We start from the raw sequence: 16,909 nt of genomic DNA on the forward strand, positions 1-16,909 counted from the left end.
CAGAGTGCCCCACATTCAATGACTGATCCATGCCGGAGTATAAAGGCCTGGGCCTCGTGTTTTCATTGCTGTATAGTATTCCACAGCACAAAGATACCCAATTTTCTATTCGACTCTAATAGACTTTTGGGTTAACAAGAAGGTCGTAAAAGAATTTCTCCAAATGGCTAATAAACATGTGAAAAGATGCTGAACATCATTAATTACCAGGGAAATGCTAGTTAAAATCAAAATAGGATACAATATACCCGCCAGAATGGCTAATATGAAAAGTTGGAAAATGCCAAGTGTTGGTGAGAATGTCACACCACAGCGTCCCTCTCTCATCAAGCCAAGCTGTGTAGCAGTCAGGTTACTGGATGAGAAATTGACCATGTTCACCAAAACCAAAGGAAACCAAGGACCACAGTGACGACTACAGACCTCAAATCAACCGAGCAGACACCACGCAAATTCACCACTCCCCCTCCAGAGCCCCTCATCCAGCTTAGTTTTCCCCATGAAGGCAATAAACCTAAGTACAGTTGAATAGGGACATATATTTTGGCCTCCACACCAAACCAAAGGGGCACAGCTGTATACTTGAATCTCGAGTCTGGAGAGCAAGGCGGTACCAGGACAATCATCTCTCTCTGACATGTTCCCTGAACGCAGGTCTGGTTGTTTTGATAGGCATCCAAACGGCTTTCAAAAAATACAAATAACCTAAGAGGTTACAATGATGAATACTGAAACCCAAATCCTAACAGCCTTCTGACTGTGGGGCTCCAGGTGGCTCAGAGATATATTTTCCCCCTCTTTTAATCTAAATCATGTTCCCAGACAGCACAGAGCCTGGTCTAAATTCTCTTTTGCACTAATCTTTTATATACTTTTATGCTTGTCTGAGATGATTGAACATGACTCATTCATGGTTCTGTTTTCCACCACCCCTGGTTGCTTCCAGTCGACAACATCTGGTTTTTTGCAGTAAAAGTTTCCCTTTGTCATATAACTCTGCAGTGTTCTTAAGACGAGAGGAGTCTACACCAGGGGCTGGTCAAATGCCAGTAACTGCCATGTACGATAGGAAAACCTGGATCATCACATGATGATGATGTGAAATTAGATATCAGCTGAATGAAAACCACCAGCTCCACAGTGTAGACTAGCGGGTTTCGTTTTAAAAATTATTATTATTGTTTTTCTTGCAATTTTTTTTTCAAGCAAAATTTCAATCAGATGGTGAAAAGGGTTCCTGTTCTGAGGGAGACACTCTCCCCTTTTCTCTCAAGACAATTCCTGGGACACCTGCTCTGAAACACCAGTGCCCCAGAGAGCTGCTTGAAGGCCACGGTGTAGCCCAAGTTCATGGCATAGTTCTGGTTAACAGAGGTTATCTCTGGGTGATTTTGATTTTTTTTTCACATTTTTCTGTATTTTAAATTCTCTTTGATGAACATTTATAACTCCATAACCATAAAATAAGTTGAACGTCTTAGGGAAAATGGGTATTGTTTGATATTCCTTAAACATACCTCATAAAGCATCAAGTCAGTTTCTGGCACTCAGTCTAAGTATCAACCAAGTGCTAAACACGTGTCAGGCACTGTTCTTGGCTCCGAAGACACAGTGGTGAATAGTCAGAGCCACTGACTTCAAAGATCTGCCAGTTTCATGGCCGGAAGACAAGTGGAAGAGCATCTCTGTCCAACATCGCCCTCCAGGAACTCGCTTGAGGAATGTGATTGACTTGGAAGCCTGTGGGTCTCAAGACCCTAGTACCCAGAGGAAGGATGCTTCCATCACAGCACTCAGTAATAATTCCACTAAACTCAAGTCTATGGCCACCTCCTGATCACTTTGAATAACTCATGCTAGTCATCGAGACGGCAAGGCATCACGGTGCTGGCGTAGGTCGCTGACCCTGATCGTCACCAGAAAGCAGGGCTGCAGCCACACAGTGGAGACAGGGAGGGAACTGCCTGCTATTCAGGCAGTTTGCAGGGGCATCTCTTGGTGCCTCCATGCCTGGGAGTAACTGTCCATGGGCAGTACAGCCACCCCAGTCCGAGAAGGACACGGTAACTGGGACTCAGATTCCTCCAGGATGAGGGTCTCGGTCACCCCACCAGACCAGCAGCTCAGACCAGTGGAGGGGGAGGGGAATCTGGAATGCACTGGCGGGGAGGAAGATGAGGAGCATTCATGATGACATGGAAACCACCTACAATAGTGGGGGCTCTCGTTCAACCCACTACCCCTCCTCTTAGAAATTCTTCAGAAATTGTGACCAGAGTCCTGCAGAAACCACACCTGGATGAAATGAACATACAGGAAAAGCAAGAGGCTCCAGGCTGTGCCAGGGGCAGACTGTAGCCGACGATGTTGATGTCCCATCCAGATCCTCTTACCTGGACTGCGTCCAGCTGCACTGTTGTTGGCTGAATGCAACTCACAGCTGATCCCCTTCTCCAGATACCTGCCCTAAGCTAAGCTGGAGCCACCTCCTCCAGGAGGCTAAGCAAGCCTCCTCATGGGGGAGACTGACTAAACAGCATGAGGGTACAAAAGCCCAGCCCCCTAGCCTCAAAGGGGGACCAACTCCATGCTTTATTTTTATGTAACATAATTTATGTTCCGGAATTCCCCCGTGGGATTGACTGCAAGTTGTATCCAGCTGTTTCTTCTTGATGCTTTGTGTTTGAGATTAAAAAGCAGATATTAAATTCAATGAGTTTTGACAAATGTCTTCCAATGTAACATCCCAATTAAAAATTAAACATTTCCATCACTATCTCCTGCTCCCTTCCCATCAATCCCAACCTTTTTAACAGCCATTTTTTTAATTTTTACCACCATCACTTTGTCTATTCCTGAGCTTCATATATATGGAACCATGCAGTATGGATTCTTTTGTATATATCACATTCCAATCAACATAATATTTCTGAGATTCATCTGTGTTGTGTATATTAAAGGGTTTTTTTTTATTGCTGAGTACTATTCAACTGTATGAACATACAATAATTTATTTTTCCATTCTTCTGTGGGTGGAAATTTGGGTTCCTGGTTTTTAGTTATTATGGATAAATCTGCTATAAATATTCTTGCACAAGATCTTCTATGAGCATATGTTTTTATTTCTCTTGGGTAAATACCTAGCAGTGGAATAACTGAGTCATAAGACACACACATAACTTAACATTGTAAGATCCTTTCAGTTTTCCATAGTGGTTGTACCATTTTACACTAATAATGTATGAGAGTTCGAGTTGCTCCATATCCTTGCCAACATTTATTGTGGTCAGATTTTTAATTTTAGCCACTCTAGTGGATGTGAAATAACTCATGGTGGTTTCAATTTGCATACTCCTAGTAGATAATGATGTCAAGCACCTTTTTGTGTGTTTCTAAGCCATTCATGTATCTTTTCTTCCAAAATGCCTATTTGAGTATTTTGCCCATGTTACTGAGTTGTCTTTTCACCACTGATTTGTTAGTATTTTCAATATACTTGATATAATCCACAAAATATATGTGTGTTATTTTCTCTTAATCTTGCCTTTTCATTTTCTTTAAGGGGTCTTTTGGTAAGCAGGTTTTATTTTTGATGAAGTACAATTTACCTATTTATTTTTATTGTTTGTGCATTTTATGTCTTCTAAGAAGTCTTTTGCCTACACCTCCAAGACTGCTAAGATACTCCGCAATGTTTTCTTAGAGAAGTTTTATAGTTCAGCTCTCACACTGAGATCTATGATCCTTCTCCAATTAGTTTCTGTGTATAATGTGAAGTAAGGATAAGGATTCATTTTTGCAAACATGTATCCAGTTCTAGTGCTACTGGTTAAAAAGACTTCCCTTTCCTAATGGAATCTGGGCATTTGCCCAAAATTATATGGCAAATCTGTTGCATTGATCTATCTGTCCATCCTGGAGGTCATGTTCTTGCTTAGATTTTTTTTCCCCTGCCTTACCGTGTATGCCTCCCCCTTCATCTCCTGGGAGAACGCTCTTAACAAATCACTTGGGTAACAGTCCCACCACTGACTCTGATTTCACGGAACTAGCTATAAGACCACAGACAACAGACAGGCAAGTGAATTGTTAAATGAGATACTTTCAGGTGCCACGCAGTGCTGGGAAGAAGATCAATATGCTAATACTGAGGAAAGGGACTAGCTAGTTCAGAAAAGGCCTTTCTGAGGAAGTGACATTTAAGTCAAGTTCTCAGTAATGACAACTAAGTGGATTGTTGAGGGACAAGGAAAATAAACGCCTGAGCCAAGAAGGTCTAAGAACAGAGCGGGAAGAGTGTTGAGGGTTGGTCTTCAATAGGAAGAGAAGGGGTAGTATGTGGGAGAAAGATCCAGCTGCCAAGCCAGTCTGGAGGTGACTGACACGCCCTTCGTGTTAGCTGAGGGTTTTGGTGGAGGAAGGAGCAGAGACCATTTCTAACTGTCAATAGGAAGCAACGAGAACATACACCCCATCTTCAGGTGCTGAATTCTTTGGGAGCTGGGAGGAACTCACAGCCTCGCTGAAGAGGGATGTAAGGGGAAGGTATCCTCAGGGAGTGGCCAAGTTTCATTTGGAGCAAGAATTTTGATCAGTGGTTCTCAAACGTGAGCATGCGGCAGAATCAACTGGACGGCTTGTTAAAACACAGATTGCCGGGCCCCAGCCCAGGGTTTCTGATTCAGAAAGTCTGCGGTGGGACCCCAAAATCTGTATTCCTAACAAGTTCCCAGGTGATGCTGATGATGGGGGGCAGGGGACCAGGAACTACTCTTTGAGAACCACTAGCTTAGACAATACCATGTCAGGAGAGTCAGTGCTTCAACCTTGGTGAGGCCACTGATGGGTTTTGCTATTAAAGTTTCACTGGCACACAGCCATGCCCACTTTTCACAGGTCATCTATGGCTGCTTTCCTGCTACCATGGCAGAGATGAGGACCTGCAACAGAGAGTGTGTGGCCTGCAAAGCCTAAAGTATTTATAACCCAGCCCCTTATAGAAAAAGTTCGCTGATCTCCATTCTGTTTTACCACTAGACTTCTGAAATTCCTTGAGGATGTCTCTGGGGGAGGAAGTTAGCAAGGAAGAACACAAGATAAGAGTCATGGTCTTGTGTAACTTAATCTCTTCTCTCCTGTTCTCTTTGAATGTGTAGGTTTGTGCTCTTAAAGATTATTTCACTATCTTTTTTTTTTTTTAGCAAAAGTCTAGTAGGAACTGACATATATACGTTTTCAATCCACCAAGGTAAAGATGTTGATTTTTAACTGAAGTATCTTTGGGTCCCTCAGACCCAAATCTTCACAAAACTCTAAGAAAGATTTCTCTCGAGAGGAAGTTAAACACACTGTATGTCTCCGAGGTGGGCTTCCCTCTTTATCCACTTTGGGCCACCAACTGGTGTCAATTCATAATGAAGATTTTGTGTGGAACAAAATGAGAACTATGAGATTTGCTTTTCTTTTTAAATAAAGCTAACCATGCCCATTGTCCTTCATTCTGAAACTTTCTTCTAATGTTTTTGGTGTTAAAAATGTACTGTCTTAAAAATGAACAAATGGTGATTTTTAAATAGAAGCAATTTAAAATTTTTTTTAGTATTGCCAAAACAAAGATTTGAGAACTTTGTATTAGTCCATCTGATTTTTCAAAAATCTGCACTCATCTATAAAATACCAAAGGCTGGGAACCCATGTACTGAGATATTATAGCAGTGCTGTCCATGCATTTCACCTCCCTTGCCCACATCCCAGAAGACTATTGAGTAGGATGCCGAGGTTCTGTCTGATCTCACAGGACGTATGCAATGATTGATTAGTGATGTCTGCACAGGTGCAGGAAATCAGAGTAGAGCCTGGGCTGCCATGTACTTGTCATCTTTAATGAGATTATCAGCAAATATACATTTCCAGTTCTGATCTTGTGATCCAGGTGGTTTCACAACCACAGAGCACACAGCCTGCTTACAAACAAGCCCTAAGGCCACAGGAGAGGGAAACTGGGCACAGGCAAACACGCGCTGCAGAACACAGCTTCTTGGAAGGACCTCAGAGATGGCATCAAAAACAGGAGCAGTCCTCTGATCACACAGTAGATCCTGCTTCCCCACAGGAACAATGTTACCATTAGTGCACCTGGCCAATGACTGTGCCCTAAGCGAATCAAAACAGGACACAAAGTAGCCCCACGCATACATTTATAAAATGTAAATAGCAACTTTTCTTTATGTAAATAGCAATGAAGATCTTTTTAACCCTCACCACCATGCCAGAGAACCAATTTTTGCCACATTGAGGATGATAGCGCCCTTTTTCCATGTGAACACTTGAACTAACCAGGTCAAGAATCATTCACGTGAAGCTGCCTCCTCCAGGGAGAGATACTGATCACTTAGGGGAGAAAAGGAGGGAGATTCACTTCCACCATTTACCTCTGGAGCCCTTTAAACTCTGTACATGCGTTACCTATTCAACAACAAGTTTCAAAAATTTAAAACCATCGCCACTATCGTTTCATAAGAGAAAGGCCATTTGCTAATCACCAACGGACAATTAAAAGGACACCGTCACAGAATATAAGACCATCTTTCCCCATAGAGAAGAAGGGGCAACTTTACCCTGAATAAGAAACAAATGTATGGTCATATTTTTGTATTTTCTTAAATGCAAAAAAAAAAACTTTCTTTTTTAATATTACATTGCATGTAAATAAAATGTTGTTATTTTAATAGAAGGTTCTTATTTGGGGGGAATTCTTAAGTGGTAGAACTTGAAGTAAAACTCATCCAATTCCTTCCAGCCAATTATTTTCATATCATTGACTGAAAGTCCACTTCCCCCCCTCAAAAAGTGGGAAACATTCACAACACCTGGACTGATCTTTCAGTGTCTTAACTATTCTGGGCTAAGCCTGGAAAATTCAGTAACCAAGCCTGTAGTCTCTGGCTACTTCTGCCCCCTCACTGAAGGGCCTAGGAAAATATCATGACTACAGGTCTGAGTTCCAACCAGCAAGTATTACAATGATTACATAGTTCTTGAATGAATTTATTTTTAAAAAAAAGAAAACAAACAAACAAAACCTACTACCAGACACTTTAAGAGCCTATTAAGGCCTCAAAACGGCCATGTGAAGTACATACTACATCACCCACTTCAAAGGGGAACACGAAAACTCGGAGCAGTTAAGTGACTCACCCAGGAACACACAGCCGGAAAGCAGTAAAGACAAACTCAAACCCAGCTCAGCCAGGTGGCCAGCCTTACTCACTCAGAATGCACGCACGTGGTGCTCGCCCAGGGCTGGCTGTCTTCCCGAAGGTTTACTCCCGCCGATGGGTCCCGCCAGGAGAACGCCAGCTGAGGGAGAGGGGACAGTCAGGAGACACAGGCCTGAAGCTGTCTGGGCTGCGGGTGGGTCAGACACGGGCCTGTCTTTGGACTTGGTGCTGCTTCCAACACACAGCCCGAGTCCAGCTGGGTGTCTCCACAAATACAATCCCCTGTCAGGCACCCTGGTCCAGGCACCAGTGAAATGCAACCTGAAGAAATGACTCAGGGGGACGCCAGGACCCACAGGCCTGAGGAGCACAAGGGGCCCTGGGACCACACACGCGTGCATTCAGAACCCACTAGGCCAGGCCCCATCTGCAATTCCCTCCACCCGCCCCGAGCCGGGAAACCATTTCTTAAATATTAAAACGTGGCCTCTAAGCTGGGAGATTAACCGAGACGCGGCCTTCTTATCTCAGGCAGGACTTCCAGAGGCCCTCCTGGTGGAACCGTAACAAGATCCCTTCGTGAGGGAAACTAATCACCGTGAAAGCTTTTGAGGGTGGAGGGAAGCGAGGGGCAGACAGAGGTTCCAACCAGCCCAGCCCCACGCCCCACAGTGACCCAAACAAGAGCATAAATCTACCTGCTGCGAGCCCGGGGGCTCAGTCCTCCCCGCAGATGCAGAGCCCAGAGCAGCAGGCGAGGCCACGAGTCATGGCCGGACCCGTTCCACAGATGGGGCTCATCGAGTAAACGCTCAGCGAGCTGTCCAGGGCTGTAGACGCGGGGGGTCCCCTTCACTTGTCATAACCAGCGTGGCCGGCCTCCCCCTACCCCGTCCATTCTGAAAGGTGACCCAGGGATGCGCTGGGTGCTGCAGGTTAAGTCAGGAGTTCTGGGAGTCGGTTGTGCAGTTGCCCGGAGCCTCCGCTCAGCCTCGGCAACCCTTCTCCCGGCAATTTCTTTTCTGGCCCAGGTTGACGGCGTCCTTTCCCTGTGAAACCCCGCTGCCTGAGTTACCGAGATCCCAAGGCAGAATGAGGTCAAGGAAAGAATCCGACCTTTAGAACGCGGAAGACGCAGAACCGTGACCCCTCGCTTCAGCGACTGACGAGACTCAGGCGCGTGCGCGAGTCACGGGACTCCTCTGACCAATCAACTTGCGAGCTGCAGGCGCGTGTGCGAGTCATGTGACTCCTCTGACCAATCCCGTGCTCCCGAGCGAGAGGGCGCGCGTGTTCTCCCCGTGAGGCGGCGCTGAGGAGTAAATGAAGTAAACGTGTGGAAGGCATGCAGCTGCGGCTTGTTAACTCGCCCTCTGGTCAGGGACGTCTACCTTCTGTGCTCCAGGCTCCAGACAGACAGACCTGGGTCCCCATCCACCCTAGGGGCCTTTGGGCAAATCATTTGATTTTACAGAGCCTTGAGTTTTGGACAAAACCCCCAGAGCTATTGCAGGCTTTAAACAAAAGTACACAGAGCACAGTACCTGGTACTTAGCAAGCCCTTGATGAATGGAAGCTGCTATTTTTACTGAGGTCAAGGCGCCTCTTCTCCAACTCTACCACCCACTCCCCAACACACACACAGACTCCTTTAAATGCATGGGATGCTCAGCACGTACTGCATGGGGGAATGGCTGGTGACTCAAAACAGCAGAGGGTGAGTAGCGCACTTTGTCTCTATCAAACACCTAATATGTCCAGGACTCGCATACTGAGAAAAATAGTGATAAAGGGAGGAGCTGGGGTGTTCTGGATGTGAGGGAGGCAGATTTGCAAAGGGAACAGGATGTGTCTGCTTGAGGAGACAGGACCAAGCTCTAAACCATCAAGCTAAAGAATTTCCCTGAGTCCCAAGTTTCCTCATCTGTAAAAATGTACTAGGATTCCATGTTATGGAATTGTGTGAGCATCAGATTAAATAAGCTACCGTAAAGTACTGACACAGAGGAGGGGTTTAAAATGTTAGTCTTTAGCAATATGATTGTTACTAGTGGTAATGAACCCTGGGAGGTATTATCATCAGGTGCCTTGAAGTAAAAGGATAAAAAAGTGATGAAAGAAACCCTGGGGTTTGGGCTTCCTTCTGTCTTCAACCGGGGAAAGGACCCGTGCTGGGAAGAGCATGTTAGTTAAGATGTGCTTAGCTGCAAGGAACAGACTATCTCACCTTAAACAACTAAGATTAATTTTCCCACCTAACAAGTCCAGATTTGGGAGTTCAGGAGGCCAAGGTTCTGGGTGGATATCACTGCAACTCTCTTGACCTCAATTCATGGCCCCAACTCCACCGTGGTCCTCACCTGCTCAGCCTCCAAAAGCAGTGGGGAGAGGCGGAGAGGTGGGACATTTCCCAGAACCCCTCACAGAGCTGCCATTGGGTCCCCCTGGCCAGAGCTGGGTCACATGGCTTCCCAAAAGCCAAAGAAGCCCTGGTGAAGGGAGCCGGTTTACCACGACTTAGAGACTCTTAATGATTTATCCCCTGGGGCTGGGCCAACCTCCCCTGGAGAGGAGACACTCCCCATTGTTCCCCCCAAACAACGATATTTCATTAGCAAGAGCACCAAGGAGGAGGCTGGGTGTGCCCCCACCATGATCTTCTTCCCTGGATACACACATGGGAAGAGCAAAGGCAGGGCAGAGAGGATCCCATCCCCAATGCCCTGAGGACCTGAGGTCAATCAAGGCCTCAGGTGGGACTTACTAGATGCCTACTGTGTTCCCAGTCCTGTGCCTGACACCATCGGGGAACAGGAGACCCGGCTCCTGCCCTCTAAAGGACAATGAAGTCGTAGAAACAAGACACACAACTGTCTAAAGAGTGGACCCTCAACTTCTCCAGGCTGCCCAGATTTTGTGGGTCTCAGTGCCCTTGGCCTGCAGAGGGAGCCAGACCAGGGAAGCTGGAACAGGCGAGGGCATTCAAGGCAAGGGGCTCAGCCCGAGCACAGGCAGAGAGGGGTTAGCCATCCTAGCTGAGGGCCTCTTTCCCACATTGAGAACACTTGTGAAATGTCAGTGTTTGCCCCAAATCTGGGTACAGAGAGAGGAACCCCAGCCCCAGCCCTCACTGAGCTCACGGACCTTCGGGCACCCCGCTTGTTTCTGTACCCCGAGCACACAACAGCAACAGTGAATGCATATCGTTTGCTGTAAGCCAACCACTACACTGAGCACATCCCAGGTACAACCTCCCTACCCGTAGGTACCATTAAAACCCACATGTCACAAACAAGGAAACTGAGGCATGAGATATTAAATACATAGAAGAGCAGTAGAGTGGAGGGCTGTGTCAGTGGGAGGCAAGAATTCTAGGTTTGCATCTTGGCTCAGCCACAAATGCTCTGTGTGAGCCTGAGCAAGGCCCTCTCTGGGCCTCAGCTTTCCCGCCTGTAAGGGTTGATGCTCCCCCAAACACCAGGTTCTGGGCAGAGGGTTCTTGGCCACTGCTGCCCATTGGAAATGCCTGGGGACCTTCCAGAACTCCTGATACCTTCATCAGATTGCAGGCCAATTAAATCAGAAAGTCTGGGGATGGGAGCCAGGCATCTGCTTTTTTTGTTTGTTTGTTTTGTTGTTTTTCAAGTCTCCCAGTGATTCCTACTTGCAACCAAGTTTGGGAGTAAGGATGGCAATGTCCTGGCCTTCTGTGATAGCATGAGAGTGGCCTGGTATAGAATGAAGATATTGATCCAACATTAAAGTAAATATCCAGAAGAGCCAGATCCATAGGGACAGAAGGCAGATGAGTGGGTGCTGGGGCCTGGGAGGAGGGGGGATGGGGAGGGACCGTTCAGTGGGTCAGAGTTTCCAAAAAGACATGAAAATGTTTGGCCTTTAGATTGGGGTGACGGTTGCATGACACTGTGAATGTACTACATGCTACTGAATTGTACACTTTAAAATGGTAAATTGTATGTTATGTGTATTTTACCAAAAACAGATGAAAATAAATAAATAAAAAGTAATTCAATTAAAAATAGGAGGTGTCTCTCGAAAGGTCAGAACTTTGTGGGTAAGCAAAGGGAGGAACAGGGTCAGAGCTCGGCCTCTAACCTGGACTCAAATCCTCAGTCTGCAACTTGCTAACTGGGTGCTGTGTGACCCTGAGAAATCGACCTGACCTCTCTGATCCTCTATCGTGCCTCAGCAAAATGGAGGTAAGAAAACTACCGACCTCAGCAAGCTATCCTGACCCCAAATAGGAAATGCACACATTGCTTGAGGAGTGGAAGTTACTATCACTGAGAACCTCAGGGATTTTATGGAGACCACAAACGCTGGGGCCCAGAGAGGGAAAGAACTTGAGGAGAGTTACCCAGTAGGGTAGAGAGCCAAGAAGCACGAGCATCCGGGTTCAAGCCTGGCCACCTCCCTCCACCCGCGGGTCAGAGAGCCTGACTCACCTGTTCCCCGGGGCGCAGGGCAGGGCTGTCGGTTCTCACCTGGCGCTACAGGCGGCCCACACCCGCCACCTGCCTTTCATCTCCCCTCCCCGTGGCTCCGGGCGCTGCTTTCCCCAATTGCCTAGGTGACGCCAGTGCCCGGGCTCTCGGCTTCCGCGGGGTGCGGGGCGGGCAGGTGCGACTGCCGCCAGGTGGGGCCGCCCCCAGGTAAGGCCGCCAGTGGGAGGCCCGCCCACCGCGCAGCTTCGCCTCCTCGCGGTCTGTGGCGACACCTGCTGGCCTCCTGCGGACGTTCACAGTCTCTGCTCAGACCTCTGCCTCAGTTCAACAAATTAATTCCCATTCATTCTAGAGCACTTATTATGTGCTGGGTATGGTGTTAAGTGTCCGGGATTCGCACCGTCCCATACCACTCAGGAATCTGCAGACTACCAGAAAACTCAGATGTGGAGAAGTCAAGCAGACAGAAAAAGATGCGAGTTCCTTGGTCAGATACAAAATAACTTTAGTTGGGGAGGTATCAGACCATCCTCTCTGAGGAGATAAGGGGAAGACTTAAACTAAGAATAATGGAAAATAATCTGGAAACAATATATATATAAAATAAAATTTTAAAAAACTGAAACTAAGAAAATCCCCCATGGAAAGGGGGTGAAAGTAATCCAGGCAGTGATAACAGCATGTTCAAAGGCCCTGAGGTAAGAAGGCACCTGGCTTTCTAAAGAGAGGAAAAGGCCCAGGAGCTGGAACGTAATGGCTGTGGTATGAAGTAGGCAGAGATCAGATAAAACCCTCTATCTATACTCTCACTTTCCCCATGGGAGAACAAAGACCTGAGAAAAGGATTTGGCCTCCTTACACAGTGAGGGAGTGACAGCCAAGTCTAGAGAACTCTTAGCAGCTATTATGTGCCAAGGACTGTGCTAAGCATACAGGCATAACAGTCAATGAGACATATTCCTGGAGATGCCCCTAATCTAGTGACGGCATCTAACCAGACTAAGAAAATTAAAGAAGGTTCCCTCTACCCTGCAAAAGACAAACCCACAGGAATGAATCTCTAATGGTGGAAATCTGGGACTAGTAGAGGCCAATAGAGGAGCTATTTCAGCACTCTCCAAAGCATACATAGGAACATTATTTTAATCAAACCTTGTCTCCACTCTTTTGTAGAAGTGGAACACTAGGTCACAGGTGATGGAGTCAGGATACTGAGCTGGACCTCTACTAAGGGGCCAGAATCCTGGTGACAGATTGATACCAGAGGATATGTTAGTAATCGAAGTTCAGCCCAGTTCCCAGTTGAGAGAACTTGTCCTCCGCCTTCTGCAAGAGGGTCCTCAGTGCATACTGCCCAAGTCAGGCTGATAGGGCTAGTGTGACCCACGGCCACCATCCTCCTCTTCATGACCGTCTTCATTTGGAATTAACCTCATTGGCCTTATTCAGAACTTACTCTGAACCAGCCCCAAGTCCTTGATTTCTTAAACCAAAGAAGGATTATTGCTTACCACCCTTGTCCCAGCATTGCATTTTGGGCTTGGGACATGCTTACAGAGGTAAAAGCCACCCTTGAACAGCTTACAGAAGAGGCAGGTTGATTATAAAACAATCATTTCAACCTGGTGTGATAAAAGTGCCACACTGGCGGTAATTTCCACTTGGGAGGAAGCACAGAGGGACAGGGATTCCTCTTGCCTGGGGAGGTCTTGAGAGAGAAGTCAGATGTGAGCCACAAAACCTTTCACCTGAACCCGCAGCCCCATGGTTCTCAAAGTCTGGTCCTAAAGCAGCAGCCTTTTTCCCACTCGGGGACTTGTTAAAAATTCAAATGCTGAATCTGAAACTCTGGAGTGGGTCCCAGCAATCTGTTTTACCATCCCCTCCAGGTAATTCTGATGCTCGCTGAAGACTGAGAGCCTCTGGGTGAGGCAGGAAGACTCAGAGGAGCCTGTAAATCCGTGTTTTCAACAAGCATCCAGTTGATTTTCTGTGATCCCCGTGTCTGGAAACAGTGCTTAGGTTGAAATTACTGCATTTTCTCTCCACTCAAGTTTTACATTCTCCTTTTCTTCTTTTGTCTCAGAATAATTATCTCATCTCAATTCCGTGAGTGCATTTGTTCTCATAGACCATCAAGACCACACCAGAAAGAACAAATGTGGTCAAATACGGGATATTGTGACCAACCATTCATTGGCCTGGGACAGTCCTGTTTTAAGACCGAAAGTCCCATGTCCTAAAAACCTTTAAGTTTGGGGCCAACTAGGACTTGGTCATCCTAAGTGGACATTTATCTATGTGCTTTACTGTGACTAAAAACATAAAATGCTGAAGAAAAGTTTCAAATTATAATTTCCACAACTTTTCCACAGCAGGCCTGATCCCATCCCAAATTTTGTAATCCTCGTCATCATCATCTTTAAAGTTTCCTATTTCTGATCCACTTTCATGAGCAAAGCTCATAGGCAAAATGGTTTCATTTTCATGGCCGTTGGACTTACAAGTATTATTGAAACTTGACTGTAACATCGAAAATGAACATTCTGTGACCCCGCAATTCCTCTCTTAAGAGAAAGTTTATTGCTACATTGATGTTCCTTGTCTTGAGATTCGGAAACGACAGGTTATCCACAGGAGAATGGACCACCACATGGTACAGAAAAATAAATGAACCAAAGCTATACGCGTTGTAACTCCACAGGACTGTAGGGGCATTCCTGGGACAGACCCTCTCCTCATATCCTCTGCTGTGGCTCCTCTCTGAAGTACCCAGATAATAGTATCTGATGCATTTTTCCTGATTTTTTTAGATGCTAAAACCGCCACCAAATGGAAGAAATTAACTACTTGATGATCATGAGCACATGGCCCCCAGATCTAAGGATTGATCACCGTCAACCAATCAGAATTGTGTGCGAGCTGATCACATACCCTGGGGCACCCTTCCCTGGCCTGGCCTTTGAAAATACTTTGCTAACCCCTTGGGGAGTCTGGGTTTTTTGAGCACAAGCCACCTGTCTTCCTCCTATTGGCATCTTTTGATAAATGCTGCAACCCGGTGTCAGTAGATTGGCTGCGCATGGGCGAGCGGACCCGAGTTTGGTTTGCTAGCAATTTTGGTATTCAACATGGGGCTGTCTTGAGTAGAGGTCTTGCCCATGACACATCGATCCCAGCCGGCGGTGGCTCCCAGGGCCTGTCCAGCAGCTGTCTTTCGGAGCCCCTTTGTCTCCGGGACAGGCGGGTGTCCCTGGCCCAGGGAACTTTGAATTTTGGTGGTGAAAGAAACAAGGGACTCTCATTGGCCAGTTGAGACATCTTTGGTGAGTAATGGGGTTCCCAAGTGAGGACACCAGGGTATCTTCCCTCCTGCATTGGTCGGGATTTTCCCTTCTAGCCTTGGTCTTTGATTCCACTTCATCTCTGATGGGGCACTGGTTGGGGTTCTCCCCTTTTTGGACAGATGGGGCATTGGCTGGGAATCTCTTTCTGGGGCTAGGGAACTGTGACCCTGAGAGATGGTTTTGCATTGCATATATTTGATAACACTGGTCGTGAATAACTGGTTATAAGTAATCAGAGCTCTGTTTCATCTTAGAGTCCCACTAGGATGTATTTTTCAAAACTGGGAGACCTTCAGCTAGGCTCCCATCAATGAAAGAAAATGATATTTTATTGTGACATGGTGTGGCCTCAGTACTGCAATGAGATCTAGAGAAGAATGCCCCCGAATGGCTCTGCTATTATATCAAAGCCTTTTGCAATTGCTCTGGCTTTTATCTTGGGTGTGTGTGTGTGTGTGTGTGTGTGTGTGTGTGTGTGTGTGTGTGTGTGTGTGTGTGTGTTGGTACCTGAGTCCAAATCGTGTTCTCTCTTCCTGGTTTTGCTGAAAGTGAGGCATGTGAATGTGAGCCAATGAGATATATATATATATGTAATTACAGCTACTAAAAATAATAAAGGAAACATTTCAGTATACAGCAGGAAAGTAGGATATATGTTTTGAGTAAAAGAAGATATGAGGAATGGAATTGCATTTTGTTAAGGGAAAATAGAGTGATTTGGTTTTAAAGCTGATTGTTCCTAGATGGGAAAAAATAAGAGACAAACTAATATGGAAACAGAAAGTTCTGGAATGTTTGTAAAAAGGAGTTTGTGCATGGTTTGGCTGAGATTGGATTAAACTCGATTAGGTAAATGGATTTTGGTATTAAAAGTAGGCTGGTGCAGGACTAGATCTGGTTTCTTCCTCTCTGTTAAGAGAACAAGTTTACTTAGAATACTGCATTTGATAACAGATTATGTGAATTCCCTTGCCTTTAAGTGGTCTACATTTGCTTTTGAAATCTTGTGTCACTTAGGTTAAGTGAATAAATATTTAGTGACCTATGATCCTATCTGACCGAGTGTTTGGAAACCTTTTGATATTTTTGACAAACTTCCCATCAAATTTTAATTAAAGTTATTTTGACTTCAGCTTACTTTGGGATGTTTCAGAGGGCCACTGAGGCATCTAAGAGAGAAATATTAAACTAACTAGGATTGTTTGCTATGGTGAATTACCGTAGTGGTAATTCCATACCATATGGTGAATAGGAAGTGTCATCAAATGAGTGATAAGCCTCCTCACATTATATGGTGTGGATAAACATTATTAGTATTGACACTCTGGAAACTGTATGAAGTTTCTAAAATTTAGGTATGTCCTGGTATAACGCTGTCAGTCATAATTCTAGGTGTTATCTTAAAATGTTGTGTCACAGCACCGTGATTAAGCTTCTTGGTCAAAAACCTTATACTCAGATCTTTAACCTTGCCTTTTTAAGTCTTTCATCTTTGCTGGACAGGCAAGCTGATGCTTTTGCAAAACTGCTTCATCTTCAAGAAGATTCATAGGAAGGACTTTCTGACAAGTCCAGGTCTCTATTAATTTCAAATAATACTGCTGACCTGGGTAAGAAATTTAAAAGTCCTAGTGGAAAGCCTGACGGCTCCATGAACAGTTAACAAAAGGACTGGTTACTGAGGGAACTGATGAATATGATTATAATTTCCTTGTTTTGTCTGGAATATTACTGGTTTTCAGTCTGTCTCTTCCAGATGTAGGGAGACCTTTCCCCTTAAGCTCATTATGATGTGTGCTAACTTGATAAATTATACCTTTGTAAGTAGAATTGAAACATTTATTCTGTCTCTCTACCTGATGCCTCCAGAAGCTGG

The sequence above is a fragment of the Camelus dromedarius genome, chromosome 31 (assembly GCF_036321535.1).
Source record: "Camelus dromedarius isolate mCamDro1 chromosome 31, mCamDro1.pat, whole genome shotgun sequence".
Taxonomy (NCBI): domain Eukaryota; kingdom Metazoa; phylum Chordata; class Mammalia; order Artiodactyla; family Camelidae; genus Camelus; species Camelus dromedarius.